A 12,416-nucleotide genomic window follows, 5' to 3' on the forward strand; every position below is an offset into this window, starting at 1 on the left:
TTGTTTCGATAATTACTCATAAATTCAATAGAACACTGAAATACTGTTTCAATATTTTTAGAATTTCAACCCAAAATTGCTTAATTAGAAGGACTAATCTCACATGCTAGTAACCATTAATATTTAATATCCGAAGTCCTAATAAGAACCAATCAACAACGACAACTATAAGCTCTTTTGTGTATGAGGGGAAACTGGGAAAATATTTCTCCCCCAACCCATTCTCAATGATTATTATATATAGTTATATATTGGCTAAACTCGTTCGACAATTTGATGAACATTTTAAATTTATTTTAATATAATATTTGTTTAAAAAACTCATTAAAACACTCACGTTCACTTAGTTCGTATAATTAATTAATTAATGTTTTAAATCAACACAGCTACTATGAGTTAAGAAGACATATCATTATAGCTGATATTTTTTTAAATGCGACACGAGATGCATGCGACACTTGCAATCAATGGTTTTGTAGTGATATTGTTATCCACTGATTCCATCTCATATAGAAAAAAATCTCGAGAATGCCAGGAGATAATGACTTTGTTGAACAATATAAACAACTATTAATCAAATAAAAATACATTATACCTCTAAATTAATTCTCTAAATTTTAATATTAAAATAATTATCTGTACACTAATAAAATAAACATCTAATATATCTATTATTTATATTGTTTAATATTTTCATTGTTTATCTGTACTTTTCAAAAAAATCTATATATATATGGTGGAGTAATATGAGCCATAGCCATTTTAGTGTGGGGTCTAAATAATTGAAATTGACCGTAAGAGACTTTGTAACGTGCATTGGGTCATCGTTTCCGTCATTCATGCATGGCTCTCAACTCTCAAGTCGCAATCTTAATCCCATTGGTCCGATCCATTAGTTTTTCCACCACATTTTTATGGTTTTAATTATTTAAATTATTGTGCATATAAATTAAATTACTCTCTTATGATATATCAATCATGGAATGGGTTTCACCATTTTTTAAATTATTATTTTTTACGTGAGCCTTAAGCTTGTGTGCATGAAATTAAAATATAGTAATGAGAAAAAATGTATGTTATAAATTCAAAGTTTACAGATATAACAACCATGCTATATCCAATCCTTTTGCGACATAGAAATTGTCGTTTGCGTAGGGCTTTTCACATTGAATTTTATTAATATGCTTTATTATTGTATCAAATGAATTAATTAAAGATGTTACAATATAATTAGGATCAATTAAGATCAATTAGTATTATTTAGTATATCTAAATATTTAATATAGGAGATTACATCTTTATTATTACGATTCTCTTAGTACCTATAAATATCCTTTTATATTGTATCATAATAGACACAACTTGAATACACTCAATAATATACCATCCTTTCTCCGATTTAGTCTCTTATTTCTAACATAGTATCAGAGCTATAGTATCCTCCTTAAAGAGGATAGGTTGTTTTTCTTGTGGTGAAATCACCGTAGTTCTTGCATTTTTTTTTCTATACCATTCTTCTTTCCCTTTTGTCACTCCTTTGATGCTTTCTCACCTCACCAACTAGCCTATTTTCTCTGTCTTGTGTTTTTTCAAGTTGAATTGTCATCCGCTGCTTACCTATTCTCATGAAGAAATCATATAGTTTTCATTCTTTTTTGGCAGTTCCGTCTGTGTTCTCTCGTGGCAGTTCCGTCTGCGTTCTCTCGTGGCAGTTCCGTTTATCTTCTCTTATGGCAATCACGTCTGCGTTTTCTCGTGGCAGTTCCGTCTGCGTTTCGTCTGTGTTTCTTTGTGGCAGTTCCGTCTGCGTTTCTTTCCAAGAGTTTCGTCTGCACTTCCTTCAGACAGCGGCAGTTCCGTCTGCGCTTCCTTCAGACTAGCGGCACGCAGTTCCATCTGCGCTTCCTTCAGACAAGCGGCAGTTCCATCTGCGTTTCCTTCCGGCAGTTCCGTCTGCACCCGTTTTATTAGTTTATGTAATTTTTTTCCTCTTTATTTCGTTGTTTTGAATATGTTTCAAACTCAAGTTGTCACTTGAGTTTGAGGGGGGTGTTAGAATATAATTAGGATCAATTAAGATCAATTAGTATTATTTAGTATATCTAAATATTTAATATAGGAGATTACGTCTTTATTATTACAATTCTCTTAGTACCTATAAATACCCTTTTATATTGTATCATTCCATACAACTTGAATAGACAACTTGAATAGATGCACAAATCCTTTCTCCAGTTTATAGGTACTAAGAGAATCGTAATAATAAAGACGTAATCTCCTATATTAAATATTTAGATATACTAAATAATACTAATTGATCTTAATTGATCCTAATTATATTCTAACAAAAGACATTACTTCACAACAATGTAGAGGGTTTCTATTATTGTCTATTCGCTATACAATTATACAAACACCTTTCTGAAAGGCATTTTTCTGTAATCACACAGCGATTAATTATTTTCCGAAGGAAGAAAACCATAACGAATGGAAAATTTCCAGACTCCATGAAGGAAATAATTATATTTGAGACACAAATTAATCTCTGTTAACGATGGATCCTATTTTGTATTGTTTATTATGATAGACTTGTCACACATTATAAGAAAAATATTGAGAACCATCGTTGACTTTAGCGTTGGACATTAATGGTGAGTTTTTTGTCGAATTTATTGTCGGATTTGACCATAAATTTGTTATCCTAAAATATTATCGTCAGAGTTGATGTTCCGATTATAACATGGGTGATAAAATTTGGAGGGAAAAAAATCATTTTTGGCCCACTAGTTACCGTCGGATTTACCGACGAGTAAATCCGACGCTGAACCTTGTTAATGAAACATTGTGTTTTGATTACACATACCACGTTACCGTCGGATTAATCTGCCGGTAAATCTGACGGTATGTATGCTCGACTTCGGTTGCCAGTGCGTGTAGGTAGGAGTACATTATGGCAGGATCAGTCACCCGGGCAAACCAACCCTCCTCCGAGAAGAATTGTGCTATGCCCCCCGATCCCTATAGAGCGAAAGAGCTGCCTGGTGATCCCTAGGTTGCAGCACGCCTGGTTATTAACTCCTCGCGCCGTTGCCGCCATTTCTAGAACCGACTGACGCCTCACCTGCACAGGTACCTACATAGTGTCGGTCGCACATTCAACATAGCGTTCGGACTCATGTGCCTTCCAGAACCTGGTGTATTCGAGCCAGCCGCGTACGATTAGCCAGCCTTGCGGCTGCAAAAGTATTAGACGTCCTCCCATGCTACGGTTCCCTGTGGTCCGAACCCGGTTCCGTATTAGGTTAGGGAGCTGGGCTTTTTTCGCTCCTCTCACATTCGTTTGAGCTGCTTCGCTCCTCCGCATCCCAAAGCGCGCTATCCTCCTAGGCGCACAACACTAAGTAATCCAAACCAACCCACATTACTGACTAACGGTGGATAATCATATTTCTTAGAGGTACTAAATACAACTCCATGAATGAGCAAGATGGAGTCTACCACCATTGTTGCCCTACCCTGCCACCGCTAGAAAGAACGTCGTCGCTGTTCGAAACGCCCCCTTCTCTGTTCTCTGTTCCCGCTGCTGCTGCCTTGTTGCCGCTGGAAAGGCCGCCGCTGCTCGAACCGTCCATTTCTGTCTTCTCTCTTTTAATTATTTTACATTCCAAGTTTTCATTAAATCTGTTTTTCATTCTATTTAATCTCTACTTAATTAATCTTAATTTTATTTAGTTAGTTATTTTTTAATAATTAGTTTAGTTAGATTGATTTTTGTTTTAGTTGATTTTAGATGGTCAGGGGTTTTCATTGAATCTATTTTTTACTCTATTTAATTTTTGCTTAGTTAATTTTGATTTCATTAGTTGGTTTACTTTTAGTAATTAGTTTAGTAGATTAATTTCTATTGTAGTTGATTTTAGGTGGTTAGGTTAGGATAATTTAATTAGATTGATAGGTTTTGATCTCTTTTCAATGTGTTTGGAATTATTATCTGAGATTGTCGATTCTTGTTGCTAGGATTATTTGAATTGGTCTGAATCATTAATTCTATGTTTTACTATTAATTTGGCTGAAGAACTGTTGCTGAATTTGTTTTAGCAATGCTTAAATGTTTTGTTTTGATGATTCACTGGTTGTTGTTTCTTTATTAGGAAATTACTATTTTAATGCTTATTTTGTTGATTCATATTGCTACTGGAATTGCTAGTTTATGTTAATTAATTATAATATTTTTCCGTGTGTATTGCTAGTGATGTTTCATCATGTTATTTTGGCTTCCTTGAGTTTGTATTTCAAACTTTTTGGATTGTTAGAATACTTTGGAAGTTAAAATGTTTTGAAAATTTGTTAACAAAATTAGAATGCTTTGAGAGTTAGAATGCTTTGTTAGAATGTTATGAAAGTTAGAATACTTTGAAAAAAAAAAGATAGAATAAAGTTAGAATGCTTTGAAAGTCTAATTTAATTATTTTAAAACTAAAACACAATGTAATTTTCTTTTTTTATTTACTAAACTAAACCACTTTTTAAATTATTTGTTATTTCTTGAATTTTTTCTTATGTTATTATTTATTGGTATTTGTCATGTTATTAATATGTTATAAATATGTTCGCTGTACATACATGACGATAGGTAGCAGAAGTAGGTCTAGTTAGACATGTGGTCGTGGTAGAGGGCATGCTTCCACCGAACCCTCCAGGACTAGCCAGTCATCACCCTCTACCCTGGCTACCCCGTCGACCCATGTGATGTCACAGGTGGATCCATCGGACTAGCAATTTATCACGGTCCCTAACCGACCTTGGTGCCTCCTTTTGTTCTGCCACTAGCTCTACTGATCCCTAGGAACTTGTTGACCTGAGGGAGAAGGTGAAGAAGCTAATATAGGAGCTTCACCACTAGCAGGAGCAGTCTGAGTAGAGGTATCGAGAGATTCTTGCACGCGTTGCCGTCAGCTCGGACCTGATGGAGAAGTTGGAACAGCTCAATCGGTTGTGACAGTAGATGGAGGAGTACAATCAGCAGATGCGCGCTGGAGGCAGCGGCGTTACTGGTGGGCACCAACGGCAGCACCCACTCCGCCACCTCAATAGGGGGACCACGGCGCTACCACCACCGACGACGATTATCAGGATCTGTAGGAGTTAGAGTTTTATGCATTTTTGTTTGCTTAGGGTACAGTACTCTACTTCTGTGACATTTTATTATATTCATACCATTTATTTTTAATAAAATAATTTGTTGATTTCTGTTCATTTTAGATTTCTGATAACAATTTTGCTAACAAAAGTTTTAATTTGATTTGACTGTTAATTGTGGCTAAACTGTGCTAAAAAAAAGAATAAAAAATAAAAAGCCTATCGGCAGATGTACTGTCGGATTAATCCGACGGTAATCATCAACTCAGACTCGACAATCCATTAAAAATATTGACAGAAAATTCACCGATAATTAGCATCGGACAAAAAAATTTTCCGGTAATGGATTTTCGGTGCCGTTCATACTGTCAACTATACGACGACATTAAATCTGACGATAATCTATTTAGTGGCGAATTTATTTAATTAATTCGATGGTAATCAACGTTTTTTTTATAGTGAGAGTTGGGCAATCATATATTACAATACAAGATGAATATCTATCCCGGATAATTTTTTTAAAAACCTATAAGATTCTTGTAAATATTAATTTAAGTGAAAGCATTAATTAAGATCTTAAAAATTGTGATTTTTATATTTAGATTGGTTGTTATAATGAGTTTTGATTATGATAGAATTAAACTTTAAGATGAGTTTTTTCCCCCTTTTTTCATACGTTCATCAAGATAGCAATTTTCTAGTATTTTCAATAAAATAGAAACCATAAACATTGGGTGTTATAGGTAGAGGACTACTTTTATATGTGTTATTACTTTTAATCTAGTGCGTACATCAAATAGTAGCATCAATAGATGTGATTAAGTCATTTATAATTTATAAATATTTATATTAGGCTACAATAGAAATTTAAATTATAATAAACTTTTAACAATTTTCAGTAAAAAAATATCCTTTTTAGCTTTTGATTTTAATTCCATTAAAATTTATTAGCCCTCTATCATTGATGTCTCTTTAAGTTAACGGAACATACTTATATATGCAGAGAAATTATATAAGTATATTTCGTTAATCTATAGAAAAAATATTGATAGAAGGACTAATTATTTGTCTCATAAAAATAAGGATTAAAGGCTGAAAAATTTTTTTCTTTTTGTTGAGAACTTTATTATTTTTCAAATTAATTATCAGAAATCGTTTAGAATTTGTTCGATGATGATGATGATGTAAATAATTTTAATTGGATAATTAGAACATTGTATCATTTGATTTAAGTAATTTGATATTTGATTTTCTGAAGAAACTATTATTGATGAAAGTTCAAAATATTAAAAATATTCGTTTAAAGAAACATAGTTGATTTTTTGTTAATGGAAAATAACAGTAGTCAAAGAATCAAATTAAATTTTAATATTCTGTTAATTAAAGAAATTAATATATATATATATATTTTTTTATATTAGGAGTGAGATTCGAATTCGATTATCGCTATCGGATTTACCTTTTTTTTTTTTTTACTTTTCTTTTCAGTTATTTACTTATTTCTTTTTCTTCTTCATTTGTTTTTTTACTTTTTTTTTTGTTTAATAATTTTTTTGGTGGGGTGGGTACAGTTTTTTCGGGTCACTTCTAGAGTGTATGTAACATTTTTTATTGATCATTCTCGAAATTGTTGGAGTTGAAAATTGAAATAGCTCAACCTAAACTCACTATATTAAACTAAATTATTAAAAGTTTAAAATCCCGCGTAGATTGAAAATAAATAAACTATCATTTATACTTACGAATATTTATAATATTGATAAATCTTTTAAAACAGTTAACGTTGTATTTATAAAAAAAATTGATGAAACAAAACTATTTAAACACTAAAAAATTATTAAAAATATCTTTCTTAACGTAACCTAACTTAACATCAACTTAAATTCTCAACTATAACTTAAATCATATCCTACCTACAATCTCCAATATTTCACGACCATCATGCCAATTTCCAACCCTTCACTGCAAGTGCCACTAACCCTTTCTTCATGCTCACCAAGTGACCAAGATAGCCAAGTAGTAGACCATGGCCTCTAACACCAGATTCTAGTCTAACTAAGATCAGCACAGAGAATATGGTGGTTACTTCCAAGGAGTTATTAGTTGGTGAATTCAGAGGTTGGCCTACTTTAATAAAATGAAATAAATTATTTAAAAAGATTAATTTAATTATTAAAAAGATTTTTAATACTAAAATAATTTCTGTTACATATATAAGTTTTTTTTTTACAAACAAGTTTAAACAAGTTAAGCATAATCCAACAAAATTCACTCATATAACGCGCAATTGAAATCACGCCATTATTCTTCTTCGCGTTTCTTTTACTTCTTCGCGTTCCTTCTCCAATGTTTGTACCGCGCATTCCTCCTCTTCTCCCTCCTTCTCCTCATCTTCCTTCTCCTCCTTCTTCCCCTTCTCCTTCTTTGCGTTTCTCATCTTTTTCTTTGCATTACTTCTTTTTTTTGCGTGTTTCATTCTCTATGTCGTTCTTTTTATTGCTGTTATTGTTACTGCATTTTTTTTCTTCTTTTTATTTTTATTGATTTTGCAACATTATGTATTTTTTTTCTTTGTTTGATTTTTTCCTCTCAAAAAAATTATGAAAAAATAAAATAAGAAAATGAAGAAGAAGAAGAAGAAGAAGCAGTAGAAGATGAGAGGAGGAAAAGGAAGAGTTTTGAATTATGCAGAACTTATCAAAATAAAAATACATCGAAGTTTCTTAACAATAACACATAAATTTATTAGTTTTTACACAAAAATTTTGTTACAAATGCATAAAAATATTTTCTTTAATGCATTTTTCTTCTTTTTTTTTTATTTCTTTCTTTCTTTTAGTTTAGTGAATGTAGGTTCATCTTTTTTTCAAGTAATTTTGCAACATTATGTGTTTCTTCTTTTTTTTTGTTTGATTTTTTTTGTTTTTATAAGTTAAGAGAGTAAAACAAGAAGAAATCTAAGAAGGTAAAACAAGAAGGAAAAGATGAATAAGAAAAAGAAAAGAGGATGATGATGATGAAAATGAAAAAGATGAAGAAGTAGCAGAAGATGAGGAGGAGGAAGAGGAAGAGTTTTAAATTCTATAGAATTTATCAGAATAAAAATACACAAAAATTTCTTAACAATAACACATAAATTTCTTAGTTTTTACACCGAAATTTTGTTACAAAGCTCATATAGAATTTTCTTTAAGAATTTTCGAATGATGGTTCGGTTCAAAATATAACAAGCGGTGTTCACAACTTTTTCTCATAGAAATTTTGGAACTGCATTTTTATAAAACATTACCCTAGCCATTTTTTGAAAGCTTTTATTTCTCCTCTCAACAATCACATTTTGTTGAGGTGTTCTAAAACATGAGAAATTATGAGAAATACCAAATTTATCACAAAATGATTCAAAATCTTGGTTTTCAAATTTCTTTTCATGATCGCTTCTTATAGAGATAATTTTTAAATCTTTTTCATTTTGAATCTTTTAGTATATAATAGGAAAGGCTGAAAAGCATAATTTTTATGAGCTATGAAAATAACCTATCTAAATCTTTTATAGTCATCTACCACCACTAAACCATAGTATTTACCACCTAGATTTTGAGTCCTAGTAGCACCAAAAAGATCAATATAGAATGTTTCCAATGACTTTTTGGTTGAGATGTCATCCTTGACTTTAAAAGAGCTTTTGGTTTGTCTGCTCAATTGACAAGTATCGCAAGTGATATCCTTGTTAAATTTAATTTTAGGAAGACCTATAATCAAATTCTTTTTCACATGCTTAGAAATTTGAAACATACGAGCATGCCCAATTTCTTATGCAATAACCATTTTTCAAATTCAAAAAATATGAAAGTTACATTTTGTTCTTTAAGTTCCTCCAAGAGGAGGCCATACACATTATTGCATCTTTTAGCCACAAACAAAATTTCACCCGAATTTTCACAACAACTAAACATTCCAACTTTTCTACAATAATCCAATAATCTAAATCACATAGTTAACTAATACTTAAAAGATTATATATGTTTCAGTCCATCAACTAAGAATACATCATTAATGAAGATAGAAAATTTCTTACCAACCTTACCTATGACCACTATCTTTTTCTTTCTATCATCACCGAAAGTCACAAAGCCTTCATCGTACTTGATGGAAAATATGAATTTTTCGGTCATGTGCCTAGAGCATTCACTATTTAAGTAATACATGTCTTTTTTTTTTTGGATGCTAGACAAATCTGCATAATAATTTTAAGTGACTTTAGGTATCCAAATCATTCTGGATCCTTTAATATTAAACCTTTTTGGTGTCCAAGAGTATTGTATTTGCTAATCACCTTGTAGAATTTATTACCAATCTTTCTTTTAAAGATAAAACATTGAATAGGTAAATGACCAAACCGATTGCAGGCATGACAAAAAAAAATTTACTTGTTGATTTTTCAAATGATTTGATGTTTGAAAGCTTTTGTTTTTGGACATTGAAACTTCATTTTCAAAATATGATTTTTCAAAAATAATTTTAGATTTGTCATGATATCCTAAGCCATCCTTTATAAAAAGAAATATTTGACTAACTAATAATTTGTCCAAATTTTTAGAATTTTGAACAAATTTTGCCATGTCTTGATTCAAACTTTTGATTATTTTATGTAACTTTTTATTTTCTTCATTGTTGTCCAAATATGCAGTGACAGAATGCTTTCCTTTAAAGGTTTTAATTCCAGTTCTAAGTCGTTTGTTTTCTTTAATATGATCAACAATATTTTTGGGTTCTCTTAATTTTTTTAAGGTAAGCATTTTCAGCTTTCAAAATGGCATTTTTAGATTCAAGTTCATAATATTGTTTAAAAATTTTTTCTAATTTTCTTAGTAAGATCATCAATCATTTGGTGAAGTTTATCATTAGTGAGTTTAAAATAGGTTACTTCATCATCTTGATTGTGATCAACCATTAGACAAACTTGAGAGTTGTGATCAAATTCATCATTATTTTCAAAATTATTTTTCAAATCTTTCCATGAGGTCATGAGCATCTTTTTCTTGTTTTTCCGAGTCTTGTCTTCCTTCTTGAGTTTTGGACAATCATATTTGAAATATTCAGCCTCCTTACAGTGATGGCAGATGACCTTGCTGATGTCTTTCTTTGATTCCCTTGAGCTACACCCTTTGCTCCTTCTTTTTTGTTTGATCAGCCTTCTAAATTTTCTAGCAAAAAATACAATCTCGTCATCTGAAAAATAGTCGCTGAAATTATCTTTAAATAATTCATCACAAGACTTAAGAGCCACTCCTTTCTTTTTTGCATTATTTTTTATGTGAGTGGTTTCACATGCAAGTAACTTTTCTCTTAGCTCATCATAGGTCATTTTGTTCAAGTTACTGCTTTCAGAGATGATATTTGTCTTGGTTTTCCACTCTTATATTAGGCTTCTTAGAACTTTTCTCACCAGCACTCGTTCGAAATGAATAATCCCCATAGCATCCAAGCTATTTATGATAATAGAGAATATCTCAAACATTTTATCTATTGATTCTCCTTTCTTCATAGCAAACATTTCATATTCCTTGCTCAGCATGTCAATCCTTGTTTCTTTTACTTGCTCGGAGCCCTCATGTGTAACTTGGAGATTATTTTAGATTTTTTTTGCTGTTTTGCATCTAGATATCTTTCGGTATTTCTTGAAGCTGATGGTGCAGTTTAGCATGTTGACAGTTTTGGCATTAAGTTCTACCTCTTATCGTCTTCATTCTATTTTGCTTCTTCTTTAGGAGTTACAACTCCTTCAGCGCTAGTTTTGGTTGAAGTTTAAAGACTATTCATGATTATTTTCCAGAGATTGTGTTCTATAGACTGCATAAAGATCTTCATTCTTTCTTTTCAGTAGTTATAATTTTTTTCATTGAAGAATAGAGGTCTATTGTTGGATTGCCCTTCTGTCAGAGTGTAAGCCACTATATTAGATCTCATGTTGTTGGCCATCTAGATCTTTTCTCCATACTGTGAAGCTTGATCTCTTTGAAACCAAGCTTTGATACCAATTGATGGATATCAGTGATTTAGAGAAAGGAAGTTGATTTAGGCCTTTTTTTAACTTTTCTTGTTTTTATTTTTTTAAATTGGATGGATCTTGTAGTATCTGTTGAGTCACCTCGAGTTGAAAAGCAAGAGATACCTTTAATTTTTTTCTAGTCGATGGAGGAGGCAAAATAGAATTGTGAGAAGAAATAGATGCCAAGAAGTATTTCTGATTATGAAAAATAGAAGATAATTTATTTTTGTCTCTTAAAGTTGAATACCAGAATCAGAACAGAGAAAGAGAAGTAACACAATGATATAACCTTGTTCAGCTACATTATGCAATATAGCCTACATCCAGTTTTCATTACAAATATGGTAGAATTTCACTATCTTTAACCAAGATTACATTCACCCATTTTTCTAGGATTCAATCCAATTATATCTGGGACAGACCCAGCTTCTACCCAAACTAGATTTAACTAGATTTACTCTCTAAATTTTCAACCACTAAGTGCTCACCCAACTTAGTAAGAAAATCCCCTCAAAATCATGATAACAAAACAGAAATACTTACAGAAGATTTTTGAAATAAACATTTAACTTTTCTCCAAGTCTAACTCTCTCTGCCATTTTTCACTCACTGGCTTTTTCTTACATTCTTCACTATAATACCTTTTTCCATTGAAACAAAGAAAGATTAAATTGAGAAAATGGAATATTCAATTGAGAACCATGAAGGAGAAAAATGTATAACTCTTTAAGCTATAGGAACCCAAACTTTGTACTACCACTCCTTGAATCAATCTCTAACCGTTTATCCCTTTAATAGAGGAGTGAAGCTTCCAAAGTTTGAAACTTGACTTCAGCAACTTGTTTGACTTCTTCTTCCCCAATATCAGTAGCAGCAGTGACACAGAAGAGAAATAGAGTAGTAGCAGTGATTTAATAGTACATGCATTTATACCTTTCATCTTCTCTTTCATCCTTTTTCATATTATTTTTTGAATCTGAGCCCTTTATTTGTGCTTTGGTTTCAAATTTTTTTTTTTACCATTGATTTCTTGCAAAATTCTATAACCTCCATTTGAATCAAATTTTTCATTCTGTGTATGAAAAAAAAGAGGATTTCTTTAACTTTCATGATGAAACACAAATGAGAAAATTTTTTTCTGCTGTAGTCTTTGGATGTGATCTGTACTTTAGAACCCTAGCTCTTTTTGACTTTCTTCTTTTTTGCTTGAAAATGGTAATCCATTTTT

This window comes from Arachis ipaensis, chromosome B09, assembly GCF_000816755.2.
Source record: "Arachis ipaensis cultivar K30076 chromosome B09, Araip1.1, whole genome shotgun sequence".
Lineage (NCBI taxonomy): Eukaryota > Viridiplantae > Streptophyta > Magnoliopsida > Fabales > Fabaceae > Arachis > Arachis ipaensis.